Source organism: Mya arenaria, chromosome 1, assembly GCF_026914265.1.
Source record: "Mya arenaria isolate MELC-2E11 chromosome 1, ASM2691426v1".
NCBI lineage: Eukaryota > Metazoa > Mollusca > Bivalvia > Myida > Myidae > Mya > Mya arenaria.
Genome location: NC_069122.1, coordinates 47,669,136 through 47,683,521, shown reverse-complemented (window position 1 = coordinate 47,683,521; position 14,386 = coordinate 47,669,136).

The window sequence follows — 14,386 nt, the reverse complement described above, 5'->3', positions numbered from 1 at the left end:
ATCAACATCAACATGTTCAAACATTTGCCGTTATAACATTTATCTTAAATTGATGAACTGTTGTTTATCACATTACATTTTACTGCCATACGATGTATGTATCAAATGAGACTCATTTATGTATGCCCGGGCGTTAATGAATTCCGTTCACGCAATTAAGTTAAAAGCTAACACGCATTAGCATTACTTATCACAAATGAAGTAGCGATGATTACAATGTGTCCATTGACATTAAGACGTAGTCGTCTACAAATGTAAAAGCATCCTTAAATAATCTATCTGTTCAACAAACTATATGTGTTCAGTCAACTGCAAATTTATATGAATGCATACGTTTGGGGATTTTCATTGTTAATTAGACATATTAGTATATGTCCGGACGTTAATGAGTTCAGTTCTCGCAATTGGCTAAACAGCTAACACGCAGAAGCATTTCATATCACAAATGAAAAAGAGGTGGTTCCAATTCGTCACTGTAATTGCGACGAAATCCCTAAGTGTAAAAGTATCCTTAAATAGTATATCAGTTCAACAAACTATATTTTCAGTCAACTGTATAAATGCATACTTCTTTGTTATTTTCACAGTTAGTTAGACTCATAAGTGTATGTCCGGACGTTAATGATTTCAGTTCTTGCCAAACTAACCAGCTAACACACATAAACATTCCATATCATAAATGAAGGAGTCTTGGTTCATATTTGTCCACTGGCATAACGACGTAGTCTACAAATGTAAATGCATCTTTAAATTGTTTATCTATTCAACAAACTTTAGGTGTTCAGTCAACTGCAAATATATGCATACTTATTTTGGATTTGCCACAGTTAGTTAAACTTATTTATGTATGTAACGGACGTTAATAATTTCAGTTCCTGCAATAAACTAAACAGCTAACTGCTGGCATAACGACGTAGTCTACAAAAGTAAATGCATCCTTAAATAGTTAATCTGTTCTCAACAAACTCACTGTATTTGATAATGTACAAACGATGGTCTAGGTCATTCAGGTATACTTTTTGGATCGACTAACACATTGAACCTATTAATATTACTTTTCAGTAAGTAATATGTGTTTTTGAATGGATAAGCACCCTGTTGTGTTTAAAATGAAGCATACATTATGACAACTGATGATACAATCTTTCACTATTAGTGTTAAGCAACTGTATGTGTATAATACTCTATAAGAACTCTATGATACTAAATAATGACTTTTGTTTTTTTGACTTTTGCCAATTTTGTTGATGCAATAAACAATAAACCTCGTTATATACATAATCAAGTACGACGTATAGAGTATATTTTTTGAATGGGTCACTCAAAAAATGTTTCAACGGAAACAACCTAAATGCATTGTCCATTAAAATAATCACCCTTATCTAAATTTATTATTGATAAGTTTTCGTGTGTTTTCTTAATTTGTAAAAACTCTAATACAACCTAATTGTTTAAGACATTTGAAAATTGATTTAATGTGTTCTCCAATAAATGTTTTGCAAAGATTAGTTATATGTTTTTTAAAGTCTATATAGTTATCACGGCGAGCTGTGCCGGGTGAAATAATTTGTATGTGCGCCTCACATCTGGCTGGTTTTGTGTTAAACAATATCCGCGCGAGGATATATGTTTTACAATTATAACTGATACATAGCACATCGCATGGCAAATTGAAATCATTTGATCAAGCCGATGTTTAGTTTAAAACTCGTTTATTCCGAATATTCTATTTTCAATATTAATTTTATATAATCATTACGAAAAACGTAGATGAAAATACTTTGTATACGGAAATTAATTGGCAATTGTAAATTATGGAAAACTGGTCATAATTCAGCTGATAATCATAAGTGATGGGAGTACTCCGATCACTAAACGTATTGACCGTGCTGGAATATAAAACAATACTGTTTTACACTCTGATTAAAATTAAAAGCAAATTATGAATTGAGTTTCTGTCTGTAAGCATTGTATCAAAATGAGAGAAGTAGTTTATCAGGCAAGTTTCGATATATTTTGGGTTGTCCAAGTGCATCAAGTCAATTTTGCTCTGGAATTTCTACCTTATCTACTGATTGGCGATAATAGACAAGCGTCTTGTTGCAAAAACTCATAAATCATGTAGCCTTCTCTTCTGTCAGATATTCCATTGAAGCTAATCATACTATGTAAACTTAGGGGAAAGGAGAGAAGTCAAAACATATGTTTTGAGTGGGAAATCAGACTTCTGTGTTCGTTTGAGTAATAGGCAAATCAAGATCACTATAATACTGTGAATAAATGATAAACATACAAAGAACATATTAATGTGCTTTCCATCGACAATGGATTAATTTCACAATGATAAACATTTGATTGCTCTCCGAATACTGAAAAACTGTAGCAAGTTATATGTAAAACAAACCTGATACGACATTTCGGACATAACTATACACTTCAATTGATAATACCGGGACAGATCATGCCGACATAACTATACTTATTACATAGAATAACTAGAATACCCGTGCGCCCATAACTATTTGTACAGAGATGAATATAGGACACGCAATGCAGACTTTACATTCAATCGAATTTAATGATACGAGTCATGCAGCCGAAACTATAAATACAATAAAGCTAACAGGGGCGAGTTATGCAGATTTCACCATACAATGGAGACCACAGATACGAGTCATGCAGCCACTACGAGTCAATTAAATATTGAAATAATTAATTAAATAAACAAACAACGACAACAATAAATTCATTGAATGTGATAATAGAATTCGATCTGATTTGGAAACAAAATACGGCAGATGCTAAAACATAGACAACGCTTTAATATTCGTCTGTTTACATCAATGCACGTAAGGTAAGCGTATGATAAATTGCGGAAAAATCAGCTCTTCAAAAGCCAAACATCCGATGTTATCAACATTTCCCATGCCAATTACATGTGAGTGCATTTTAGATATACGCGTAGTTGTGGATCGAAAACACCATTCATTAAATGCAATCTATTTTCATTAAACAAGTTTGAACTTATTTTCTCAATTATACAGCTGTAAAGTTAACTGAACCTTGAAAACAGTGTATCTATCGTACATCTATCATTCCGGTATGTTGCGAGTTACACTGCTTCTTATCGTTATACATGACGTTAATGATTCTTTAGCGGATAAAGGTCGGATCGGGCATGCTACTCGCGCCCTGCTTACAAACTTGTCCTAGTAAACTTTTTTTATGAAAATTAAGAAGAAAAAATGCAAGGAACACACCAAAATTCTCTTTTAAACAAGTGTTACAAGTACTTATATTTCTTGTGGTAGTACCGACTCTACCGCACCTACACAGACCCAATCCGATTTCAAATAAAAGACTAGTACTTTCTGGGGGAGGGGCGAGGTGCACTCTGAGTTAAATCCAAATATTACACACCCACGCAAACCAAAATCCTGAAAAATCAAAATCCGCCACTTTTTGTACCCGAACCGCTTCAACACTACATATGTTTGCTAATTCACTTCTTAATCGCTTACGGTCAATTATTAAAGAAAAAAGTTCATAATATCAATTTACAGAACTTACAAATACCACAGAATAATCTGAAATCGTAAATAGGTCAGTAGTGCCATATAATTTCTAAGGTTAAAATATAATTATGTGATACAGACCGTAAAGGGCATACATATGTCTACAACTGATACGAGATATGAGTTCATCTTAAATAATGACATATTTATTAAGAATGTTATAAGACGTCTACGCCAATAGTTATGCTTGATAGGCACAAGTGCTCCATCCTTTCAGTCTTATTTAAAAATGTGATATATTATTAACGTGTCTTACAAAGATTATTTTGTACTTTAACATATTTAATAAGACATAATGGAAATTACAGGAAAAAGCCCAAATGATCAAAGCAATTTATACCCGATAACACCGGGAAAAACCTCCTTTTGTTATAATCTGTTATCTGACCATCAACGTAAGATCCTCGAGTGCCTTTCAGGATATACTTTATTTTGGATCCTAGTAAGACGTCCGATACATTCGACACATTTGAACAGTAAAGATCGGTTGATCATTGATAACACAAGGGTAGCTGTAGGACCGTTTTTGCCCTCTAGATCCGGTTTAAGTGATACTCTAGATGTCAACAGTAAATTAGTTGGTAGAATCGCATTGAACTAGGTGATAAATCGGGATTTCTCAATTATGTTCCCTCAAGATAAGTTCGTTAGGATTTACCACCGTTTTTACTTTTTTCAGGATTGTTGGGATAAGAGGGAGGTTGTATACACAAACTGGTTAAAACCCCAAGTAAATTTACATTTTACAGACCGTTCCAATGCTGTACCTTACAATCCCTGATAAACACACGTAGTTTCTTACATAGAATATATGTACTGTGTTATTTGTGAAGTTTTGTGCTGTTGTTCCATGTGTCTTGTTTGTGATTTTTGTGTTCTATGTCCTTGGCGTTTAACTTGTGCCATTAAACAGGGTTTATGTTTAAAATTTTGGCTACTGAGCTTGTTTCTGTAGTTTTTCATATAAATATTCTGTTATAAACGAGTATCTGAAATGAACTGTACATTTACTTGGAATTAACACATTTACATTTATATATATATATTCATTTTCATTTTTATAAAAAATAACTTGTTTTCGATCTCGCTACAGTAGCACTGCTCGGGGAACCTGTTCAAAATTAAGCGTGATCACTTCAAATTTGTATGGTCAATTCCACATTCGAGCATTCTATTTGTAATCCAAATATCGATATTAAAGCAGTTCAAAGTCGACGTCTTGAAATACAGAACCTGAACATTAATATATATTTCCTGCATGGTGCAAGCTTCCATCAGTTACTACTATTAACAAATTTGCAATACTTACATTCGGTCAAGAAATGATATATCTTTCAAATTGATATAAGTTGCAAGTGTGAGTGAGTAAATCTTCAAGAATCATCCTTTCATAACTCATGTTTGCATCTAGTTTAATAACTACATCCCTAAATTTACATTTATTTATGATAGTTCTTTAGTTTCCGTTTTTAAGGGCACGCATTGACAAAACCAAGGTTTAAAAAATAAAAATAATGATACAACACATTTGATTTATTTGACCAACAAACACACAGCTAATGTATTAATAGTTATTAACAAAGCTCATATTTATTTGATTTTCACGAAGCGACACACAATTTATATGTTAATAGTTTTACACGAAAATACGCACAGGTCAAATGTTTAAGTTATGTTTACGAAGCCACACAAATTTCGGCTGATGTTGTTTGTTTTACGACATTACAAACATGTCACATACCTAAACACATTCAAAAAAGTCCTGAATAGAACCATTTCGTCTCATAATAGTCATTCTACAAAAATACAAACTCGATATAGATAAACATACCTAGTTTTTTTATATATAGTATGTGTGCAATGTGCTGTTTGTGGAGTTGTGTGCTGTTCTTCCATATTTCTTGTTTGAGATTTTTTTTGTTCTATGTCTTTAGCGTTCACCCAGTGCCATTAAACTGGGTTAATGTTTAAACTTTTTGCTACTGAGCTTGTTTATGTAGTTTTTCGCGTACATATAGAAACAAACATATTTGAATTCAATAACATTCTAAAACAGCATGTAGCTATAAAAATATAAGGCCAAATCAAATTTAGCCTAAAGGCATCTTGCTGGTTTGGTTTCGGTCTTCGAAAACACTAAATTTCTATATACTGCTATATACTACATATTGATGTTGATTCGATAATTAAACATATTTTTTATGTAAAAAGGTATATCAAAATAAAAATTGAAAACTACAGGGACAAGCCAAGTAGACATAAATACAAAAATACACCCTGTTCATGGGCACAAGGAAAGAGCCCAAAAGACAATGAACTAGAGACAAAGTCTTATAAACACTATAAACACAGCAAACAGATCCAAGATTCGTATCAAAATAGCTATACCGATAAACGTCGGTCAGTGAAACACCCGTGTTTCCTTGGGGCTTAAACCAATAGAAAGTGTTGGATTTAGTGATTTATGAACACGCAAGTGCTGTCTTTTAGTCTGACCTTAGCGACTTGCTTTTCTCAAAGATGCTGACTTATGAATAATGTATGCAAGTTTGCTTTTCCCCTCGGCGTATCTTTGTTTAAACCTGATTGCTTTTCATGTGGAACCTGACATAAACAATCAATATATTTTGTACAGCCTTATATCACATACTTAAATAACGAGAACTTAAGAACAGACCGATTTGTCATGACTCCTTTGTTATCTTGTTTCGACATGCATCTGTGATCATAGGCTCCTATCAGCTGTATAACAGATATGATTTTCCAATATTGCACATGATTAGAATTTATTATTCCATCCATTTTTAGAATGTCGGGGACTTTCCAACTTTCCAATATTGTCCCGTTGTAGCGACTAAGATGTGATTAAAATGCGGATTAATCTGCTTCGTAATGAACAGTGGCACCAAAACTTTTATAACTAATCAAATTGTGTTGATATTCTCGGATTTAATATATTCTTGTTATTTTAATAAATCATAAGTGATTTTTTAAACGATTGAAATCGCAAAAGCCCTTTAATTATTTGCAGTCGACATTTGCTTTAAGGTAACTTGCTATTCAAAGCTTTTGTTGATTAAGAAAAATTGACAATGTAGTCAAAGTAAGTATTTCAAGGAATTAACAAACGAATGCTAGCTTTTTTCAAGATGTTTGTATTTTTGTTTGAAAAACACAGCACATTACAAGTGTTCGTTTTACTTTCAAAATATATAAATGGTAAAATAAATCATTAAAATAAAATAATTACTGTTATTATGTAAACATATATGCATCAATAAAAGCTACTTCAAGAATGTTTATAAAATGTTTGCACTTAACCAAAAGAAAAAAAACAACACTACAAAATGAATATCATTATTTTTCCCTGGGCCGATGTAGAAAAATAAATTAAAATTGTTCAACAGTAAAATTCGAAATGACATTACTTTACTACTTATTTTAGAAATTGTTACCATAACTTAGCAGCTGTTTCTACTTGTATTAAATAATTCGACGGGAGTTTTGTGTATATTCGGTTTAGAACGATTTATGATTCCTCAAATGCTTTTTCGACGAGAGTCGCATTTTAAAAAGTTATTTTAAGTTGTCTGCATTACATATTTACGGTCTATAAAAATAGATACCAGAATCATGTAGTTAAACCATCGCTATCCGTTGAAAACAATGTAAAAATAGTTCTCGAAATCCTGCCCTCCGCCTAAAATTTGCAAGGATATACTTTTCGCGAATTAGACAGGTGTAAACATTTAAACTACCAAATTAGCAATTCACTTTTCTTTGTCAATGTCTAGGTAATAAAAACCGATTCTTCAACCTTAAATTTGGTCAAACACAAAAAAACGCAATAAAGGACCGCATATATGTCAACCTCCCCCAATATTGTTCACCATTGGAACACTACTTCTTTTTTTCCACACGAATATGTGGCGCATACCATTGTATAATTGTTAGAGTCTGTGTGTCGATTAATGTTCAATTTTGAGTTCTCCCTTCCGTATCAAGTCCCATGTTCATCTTGAAAAGCCCCTGATTACCGTGTACAAAATGGTGAATTAAGCTTTGTGTGAGCCATACAAATGGTTATTGTACTGATTATTCCGTTCATATTTTTCTAACCTTCACGTTTGATTTGTTTGTTTACTCATGATGATATGCTGATATCTTTATGGTCAAGAGGATGGTCCGATAATTGAATTTGATGGGTTCAGGTTTATTTAGAACATTCAGAAAGAAGAGTACGATGTGACTTAATTTAAAATTATGTTTGTTCCATACCGCCAATTTGCCAATAACTATGTTTTTGTACCAACTTTCTCGGAACGATTTGTCAATCTTAATATGGTAAAGGAATTTTCGGAAGTATTTGATATATTTATAAATCATATGTATGAAATAAAAATTGGCAGTTCGAAAAATACTGTTAATTCAGGGAAACGTGAGATTATCATATATTTGCTTACGAAGGGATATGATATCACTAATTACACTATGGAAGAAATACGACGCCTTTTAACGTCCCCCATACAGCGATTATGCCACCTACAATGAAAGGGCATATACAAACACTGGATATATTCTGAACTTACCGAAAATTCATCGAAAACATATTCAAGTAATACTGTTTTACAATATTCGTATAAATGGATTGAATGTTCAGGGACAAAAACAGTAGCGTTAACGTTTGGAAAATCACATACATCGTTAACAAGTTGGTATCAATTCGCAGGAAAAAGTAAAACTGAAATAAGTATTTCGTATCGTTTGCCTTCGCTTCAATTAAAAGTTCAGTTAGTTCTTGTAAAATTGTTTAAGCAGTTTGTGGTAATACTGAAAGGAATAAGATATGCACGGCTCATTTTTTTTGCGTCAAACCGCCGTGCTACAAAAGTCTTTTCGGCAGTTCACAATTTAATTAGTTTGATTACCTTTGAAAATGCATCCCTTGAACGTTAATACAATAATCAACTATCAAATACAATTATATATTTTGATCTGGCTTGGCACGGTCATGAATGCTTATGTGATAATTAACTTTGGGTAGAAACTGGTTTACGAATTTGTAACCACGCATGTTATACTCTCTTGCAAAAGCATTCAATATAAAACAGTGCATTTAAGATTCATGTGAGTCTGAAATATATTTAAATATAAAAATAATATTTACATTTTATCGTGTTCATGGGAGTATAAAGATGTAGCACCTACAGTGTATTTTGGTACAACAGGCGTTGACGATTTAGCTCTTACCATTGGTGCTAGTACTAGAGTTGTAGATAATGTTGCACTTATAATTTATGATGGTACGAGGAGCGTTACACCTTTGATGCTGGTAATAGGGGGTGTTGATGATGTTGCACTTACCCTGTGTGTTGATTGGTAATTTGGGATGTTGCACTCACTATTGGTGATGGTACTAGTACATTTGTCAACGCTTTTAGTATCAGCATCAATACTAAGTGCAATATCGGCAACGCCCCTAGTTCGAGCATCAATAGTAAGAACAACATCCTCAATGGTTGTCAGTTTCAGCATCAATAGTAAGAGCAACATCGGCAACGCCCCAAGTTCCATCATCAATAAAAGTGCAACATCGTCAACACCCAAAATACCCTTCTATATACATTGTAAGTGCAACACCATCAAAGCCTCTTGTACCAGCCTCAATAGTAAGAGCAATTTCAGCAACGCCCCTAGTACCACTATCAATAGTAAGTGCAAAATCGTACAACCCCTAGCACTAATATTTATAGAAAGAGCAACCTGGTGAACGCTACTCGTACTATCGTCAATCGCAAGTGCAACATCGTTAACGCCCCTAGTACTAGCATTAATGGTGAGTGCAACATCGCTAACGCCCCTATTACTAGCATTGATGGTGAGTGCAACATCGTCAACGCCCCTAGTACTAGCATTGATGGTGAGTGCAACATCGTTAACGCCCCTAGTACTAGCATTAATGGTGAGTGCAACATCGTTAACGCCCCTAGTACTAGCATTTATGGTGAGTGCAACATCGTTAACGCCCCTAGTACTAGCATTAATGGTGAGTGCAACATCGTTAACGCCCCTAGTACTAGCATTAATGGTGAGTGCAACATCGTTAACGCCCCTAGTACCAGCATTAATGGTGAGTGCAACATCGTACACGCCCCTAGTACTAGCATTAATGGTGAGTGCAACATCGTTAACGCCACTAGTACTAGCATTAATGGTGAGTGCAACATCGTTAACGCCCCTAGTACTAGCATTAATGGTGAGTGCAACATCGTTAACGCCCCTAGCACTAGCCTTAGTGTAAAGTGGAATCTCGTTAACGGCCAATGTACTAGCGTTAACGGTAAGTGCAAGGCAGCGTCCCTAATACCATCATTCATTGTAATCGCAACATTGCCAACGCCTAATTTGCCAGCGTACATGGTATATTTATGCGGACTAAACATAATGGTCTGTAGTTTTACACATGGAAATATCATTTGAGAGTTCCTGAAATTTCAAGACGCTCTCGAAGTAATCTCTTCAACGATTCACAGTTAACTTATCAAATATAGAATTTAATGCATTAACAGTATGTAATGCTGAATATTTCTGGAATTATGTTTCCTTATGATCTCTATATGAAAGAGACCCCCAAAATAACTTCGTATAACATCTAATTATTACTGATCGCAGTGATAATAACCCCATGCCAGCCGTAGATTAACAGAAGATCTTGATTTACTCTCTTTTCTTGACAGAAACTTGTCAGATAAAAGAGGTATGGTGCACAAAAGAAGTTCAATTACATTTAATTGATTACGCCCAGATCCAATTGTTATCTATGTGTTCAGCATATGTCGGTGAAAGTATAGGTAATCGATAAACAATGTATGTCAATTATCAGTTGCTCCAGATAATGGCATCATATGATCTCAATAGATGTATATCCCACTTATTATAAAAATCGGATGATAAGCGAAGTAATATCAAATTTCTTTCAAGTTTGCTAAAAATGTTTGTGTGAAATTTAAAAACCACTTCAAGAAACTCCATCGGCATTAGGTGTTATTAATGTAATGTTCAACAGGTGTTTTACACTGAACTGTCACACATCTCACGTAAATGTACCAAACGTTGATTGTTTGATGGTTGATTGCTAGAAACATTTATTCACTGATTTAATGATTCATGTGTGTTCAATTTTGATTGATGTTGCTCGCTTCTTGCTTGTTTGATTGATTGATTGATTGATTGATTGATTGATTGATTGATTGATTGATTGATTGATTGATTGATCATGAAATTAATGTTAAGCAATCAGCTAGAATAAAGTCATAGACATGAAAGTTTTTTTAAAGGTCAACTGTTAGCGAATAATCGTAGGTGTTTGAGAAGGCTGCGATTGTGTTTCAGAAATATATTATAGATTAAACATGTTTGCTGAAGACAATCCGTTAATGCAATATTGTTCTCTCTATAAGACTATAATTCCTTCTAAGATTTCATGTATGGGAAAGCGTTACACGATTGTTTCACATGTGTGGTCGAAGGTTGTGAAAGTGGTGTTATTATTCGGTTTGTGACTCTAAAAACGTTGTCCGGTACGCGCAGTGGTTAGCGGACTCGCTTCTCACCAAGGCGACCCGGTTTCGATTCCAGGCCTGGGCGCATGTGAGTTTGGTTAGTGGTCACCAAGCCGGACAAGTGGGTTTTCTCCGGGTACTCTGGTTTCCCCCACATCACAAGACCACACGCTCGCGCAACATCGTGCCGACGAGAGTGATTAATATAATTGCAATAACTATTTTAACAATCGTTGTAAAATTAAATAAGTTTAAACTAAACTTATTGTATAAACGTATCGGGGTTTAGTAATGACAATAAATACAGGATTAACATAAATACCTTTTCGTCCAGTAAGCTGTCAAGAAATGATGACGGTAACATGTTAAACAGTTATGAGAGTTGAACTCTGTATGTTTCGGGTTCATACTGAAAACCTGGGGTACTTGGTGATTATCGATAGAAATTTAATACATAAGACTTAGGAAGCTGCCTTTTTGGCTGATTATCATATTGCATACACTGGGCTGTTATTGATTAGAATGAATCTTTCAATGTTCATTTTCTTTTTCCGGTGTTAAAACGTAATGAGCAATTATCATCTGAATGCATTTGATAAACCAATGGCAGATTAACTGATATATATAAAACGCCCTGATGAAAGGTAGTACATTTTGCTGATTGTTGCTACACGTTCGCCTTTTGTAATATTTATCTTTGTTGTTTCAGAATTGTATCCACTGAAAAGAGGTTTTCAACTAATATTAATCACCAACATAAAAAATATATAATTACGGGTGGGTCTTCATCGCTAACAATGCGATGTGAACGTTTGCGTTTGCGTGCTCCGTGATATTCTCTTGTCATCATTATTATTATTTACCAAACTTCTATAGCGCCCTTTTCATATACACGTTCGAAGGCGCTTTACAACGATATAACTGATAACATATTACAAGCAATATCATTAAAATACTAAGACAGCTTTTAAACAATAAATGTACGACATACTAAAAATATGAAACACAATAAAATAAAATGTGATATAAAACAAGTCGTCTGAAGCTTGAACATTTCATATCAATATCATACGATAAAACGTTGTCTAGCATAACTTCGAAAATATTAAAAATGGAAGTAATATAATTAAGACTCGACAATAGTTGCTGTCGGTATCACTAAAGTAAGTGCCTTATTCTGAGATCGCAGATTCCTTCGTGGTTCGTAAACACATAACCTTTCTTCCAAATATTCTGGTGATTTTCCGTTTAAAGCTTTGTAGGTATGCGTTAAAATTGTAAACTGAATTCTGTATTGCACTGGATGGCAATGTAGTTCTTTAAGTACAGGTGTGGTATGATCGTACCGCAAGGTTCTGGTGATGATGCGGGTAGCTGTATTTTGAACGATCTGCAGTTTGTTGATTATTTTTTGAAGTAACCCATACAGTAGTGTATTGCAGTAATCTAGGCGCGAGATAACCAATGAAGTGACAGGTTGTTTAGATGCATCAATTGTCAGATATTTCTGAATTCTGCCTAATTGTCTAAGATGTGAATAACATGATCTGCATACCAAATTAACGTGATCCTTCATGTTCATATTTGAATCAAAGATGGCATCTAAATTTCTTACATTAACACTGTTTAATTGTCGAGTCACCCACAGTTACCGATAAATCATCAATGTGTTTGGGGTTATGAGGAGATGAGAACATGATGACTTCTGTTACATCAGTGTTACGTTTGAGCATGTTTAAATTCATCCATGATATTTTGTCTCGAAGGCACGATTGAATGGGTTGTAATGTTTCTTCCTTAAAAATGTCATCTAATGGTTTGAAAGAAAGATACAGCTTTGAGTCATCGGCATAGAAATGGTATTGAAACCAATGCTCTTTGCAAATGGCGCCAAGAGGTTAAATGTACATTGTATTAGATTTCGGCCCAAATACGGACCCCTGTGGAAAACTAAAATTCAGTGTGACTGCGTTTGACAGCATACCATCAATGTTTACTGTCTGTTTTCTATCTTGTTATCCATTCCAGTGGGTTTTCAGAGATTTTCGTCTAGATTCAAAATATATATATAATCATTAATATTCTGAGACATCCATTATTTGGTCCTTTTGAAGCCTGAAATTAGTTTTCGTCCTTGCGTGGCAATGTTGAGAAAAAACTTACTACTTAAGTCGGTGCATGTCTAAATGAGATCCAGTTATCACTCGATATTCGTATTTCGTGTTCTTTGATTGTTTTTTTATGGGACCGTTTCGAAGATACAATATTCTTAACTTGAGTTGGAACTCAATTTTCTTCCTTTCCGAGCCATTGACGATATATACGCGTAACATCGAAGATAACGTCCTTCCAAATACATGCATTTGTTCAAGGACACATAAAGGTTAAAGAGATACGCTGTAGAAGGCTATTTAAATTGAGCCCAATGCTATCCAGTTGATGACAAATAGAGCCTTTTACTTTATCATATTATTCCGGACTATCCTATCAATAATGAATTGGGCCTTCTTGATAATACGAGATAGTGTAAATCATTATGGTACATTAAACTAGTCTTTACTTCGTTACACTTTGCGTTCAAACACAAATGTGTTTTGTGATAAAATCTTATAAAAGCCCTTTCGTATATTTGCTCAGCTCTGAAATACCTAAACATGTATTATGCAAGCTAAATATAAACTCTTTAAAATGCATTACAGATTACGTTGGTCGTACCAACCCAGTTGTCCGGTCGGCGCAGTGGTAAGCTCATAATTTTGTAATCGTTGTAAAATAAATAAGTATACGCTAACCGCAATTTTGCACTGTGAACTAGCTAAGTGACTGTGGTTCAACAACAAACGTCAACAGTAGAGGTTCATACCGGTATGAGTTCGATTGATTAAACATATTGCTTAACATGTATATCAATATGTATCAATCTAAAAACACTTTTAGTTTAATCTTTATTGATTGTGTTAAGGTATTAGAGAAAACAATATCTTAAGTAAGTTCGACTCGACTCTACCTCACACCGGTAGAAATGACGTTTATGTTCAAAAGGAACAAAATAGGGCATGTGTCTATCATCTGATCACGCGACTGCGATATACAAACATACTACAAAAACGTATGTAAACAGTGGATAACAAATGATTACCATATAAATATTTACACCGCATCTTCTATTCCGTCACTGAAAGGCCGTTTGGCAATTGCGAATACTGTCCGATGAACGCAACATCTTCGGATATATTCGGATTGCCTATC